This window comes from Bidens hawaiensis, unplaced genomic scaffold (genome assembly GCF_021521415.1).
Source record: "Bidens hawaiensis isolate Kalapana, Puna unplaced genomic scaffold, B.hawaiensis_p1.1 tig00023841_1, whole genome shotgun sequence".
NCBI lineage: Eukaryota > Viridiplantae > Streptophyta > Magnoliopsida > Asterales > Asteraceae > Bidens > Bidens hawaiensis.
In genome coordinates, this window is record NW_027493754.1 from 332,035 (window position 1) to 335,040 (window position 3,006).

Here is a 3,006-nt window from a genome sequence, read left to right on the forward strand (position 1 = left end):
GCTTTAGTTCAAAAAGAATGCCGTAAAATTAATGAATTATGAGAATAAGTGAAATCTTTCAATTTGTGTCAACATATAAACTCAACAAGTAAAAGGTCCGGATTTCGGGGTGTTACAAATCCAGTCTTTAATAATTAATATCGTTGTTCTTCATTAAATTCTCTAATTTTTTTAAGACAAAATTAAATATAATTTTTTTTCTTACTTTTAATTTTACATGTTTTTATACAAATTTTTTTACCGGTGAATACGCTTTCTCTACTCTACACCTACTTTACCTTTGTATCCACCACACATCTACATTCTCCCGTTTTAATTAGCTTAAGTTATAAATTTCTAAGATTGTCTTGAACAAAATATCTTGCTATTATGATGATGTTTGCTCATGATATTTTCTTGATAATTTGTTGGAAATTATATAATTCAATTCAGTTTAATTGGCTGTGGCATCAAGAAGGTCCAGTGTCCTTTCATTCACCTTCGTTTATAATTCGGGTACATATTGCACGCGGTTTTGTACCACAGACGGTACATCATAGCGGATCTTCAACAAATTTAGTTCGGTGCCCAAAAAACTAAAATCGATTTCTGTCCATCTCATAGTTGTGAATCAACTGGCCAACTAGACATGTGCTTTTGCTCCATATCTCCCTCACATTGAAGGCCTACTATATACATATAAATAGAAATCATCATGAATTCATGATCTCGTATTAACCATAACACAAACCGCAACTTCAGTTTCTTAGATCATAATCCAATCAACTCAACTTATATCTCCCGTGAAAACATATGTAGACGATGATCGGTACCAAGACGTTAATCAAGATTGCCAGAAAGTCCCAGAAAATGGCAACCATTGGAGCATTTAGAGATTATAACTCCAATTCAAGAATGAAGGTTGAGAAAGGCCATTTTGTTGTGTATACACTTGATGGACAACGATTTGTATTTTCTTTAAAACATCTCAAGACTTACATCTTTAGAGAGCTGTTAACAATGTCAAAAGAAGAGTTTGGACTACCAAGCTGTGGACCAATCACGTTCACATGTGATGCTTCATTCATGAACAATGCAGTCAACTTAATCGATCAACGCTCTGCGGTAGCCGCAGAGAGAGCTTTGCTGCAATCTTTGGTTACCAAAAGTTGACATCCATTTATTAACGTTCATCAAGAAAACAAGGCAACAACTAGTTGCCCATGCTTGTTAAAGCGAAATGGATGTTCTACATTTTGTTATTAGTAGTGTCTTAGTTTATTCATTATTAATTTATTATAAAAATATACTAGAGATGTTAAAAATTGTCAGCTTACATTGGACAGTTAATTTGGGTAGAACACACTGGGTTATTCCATTGAGTTTTCTCATCAACCAGTTGCCATTAGAGAGGTTGTCCTTTGTAGCACTGTAAAAGAATCCAAGAATTATATTGATTCTTTTTGGTATTTTGATACGATCTTGTGACCCGTTGACCCGAACCGTGAAGCTCTCACGTTTAGTTGGTTTTATCACTACTACAAACATAGTCATTTACAAGCGGTTCACTTTTCACGTTTAATGCGGTTAACATTATATAAAACCGCTTCAAACATGCTCAAAATTAGATAAAATTATTAAATCTCATAAAAGTCTTATATTAGAAGCGGTTTTCATGTTGCCACTGCTTCAAACCCATTCAATTTCAAACTACCAATGAAATGGCTACCTCTGAAACCCCCAAATCTATTCTTTCCTTCCCAAATCTTTCAAACAACAACATCATCATCATCATCATCATCATCATCATCATCATCATCATCATCATCATCATCATCGTACTCAGTATATCCCACCAATAGCAAAGCTATGGTAGGGTCTGAGGGGGGTAAGATGTAGACAACCTTACCTCTACCCCATAGGGATAGAGAGGCTGCTTCCGGTGAGACCCCCTGCTCGATAGTAGTTTTGCATCAAGCCTTGGGCATAAGGCACATAGCACTCAATCATCAGGTCACCGGTTGCTTGGTGCATGCACCCTTGTCTATCGGCTATCACGAGATTAGTAAAATAACGTCAAAATTAGTGCAATTTCACTTTTGCCCACCCAAGGGTTCACACATATATGCATTATATGCGCGCACCGCAAGCAGGGCCACTTTCAAACATGAAACCCCTAAATCAATCAATCACCCGCCATCGTCTTTATATTCACAAAGCGAATTCGTGAACCACAAAGCCAAGTAGCCAACCTAAAGGAACCGTGCGCCATCAATTTCATCTTTACCGGCCAAACGACGAACCCAAAACGAGGTGCCCGACCATCAATTTGAAGCTTTTTTTTTCGAAATTTAATTTAAAGGTTAATATAGCTGTATTTGGAGCTTGTCGGTTCTTTAGTTATTCAATACATGTGAATGCCCACAAGGTGTTTGTGAATATGCCATTTGTTTTTATCTTGTTGATTAACTGTTGGAGCCTTTTAATATGTGTTACATAGATGGATTGCACTTTAGTTTGTGGTTTTTGTATTTGTTAAACGAATCAAAAACTAAACATCATGTTTTTAGATAGGAGTTTGAGTTGTGAACAGTTTACAGTTTGATTATTTCATTTTCTACAATCTGATTAACATGCTTATCGTTGATATTATCTGCTTTGTTGCTTTGCATTCTAGTTGTTTGATGAATTGCCAAGATGATTATATTGTCTTAGTTTGCTGTTATAAGTTATAACTTTATGGATTATATAAGCTTAATTTAGTTACCGTCTAGATTTATAGTATTTTGGGTGATATATTCTTTAACATCAAAAATGTTTTTAGTGCTATTTTTTTGTGATTTGATAACTTCTGGCATGCTGTTGGATATTGCAGCCTTATTTTGTGATGATTTTTGGTGATAATGTTATGTTAGCATGTAAATCTTGTGTTTTTTAATTTTAAGTGTTTGAAGTTGTTTACGATGATACAATTTATTGGATGCTATATGAAATTGTGAACTTTTTGTGAAACAAAGAAAATGGATT

General features: G+C 34.8%; 1 pseudogene; it reads left to right on the plus strand.

Moving 5' to 3' along the window:
• Nucleotides 1-801: 801 nt before the first annotated feature.
• Nucleotides 802-1,152, plus strand: LOC143568218 (auxin-responsive protein SAUR64 pseudogene; annotated as a pseudogene).
• The last annotated feature ends 1,854 nt before the right edge of the window (nucleotides 1,153-3,006 follow it).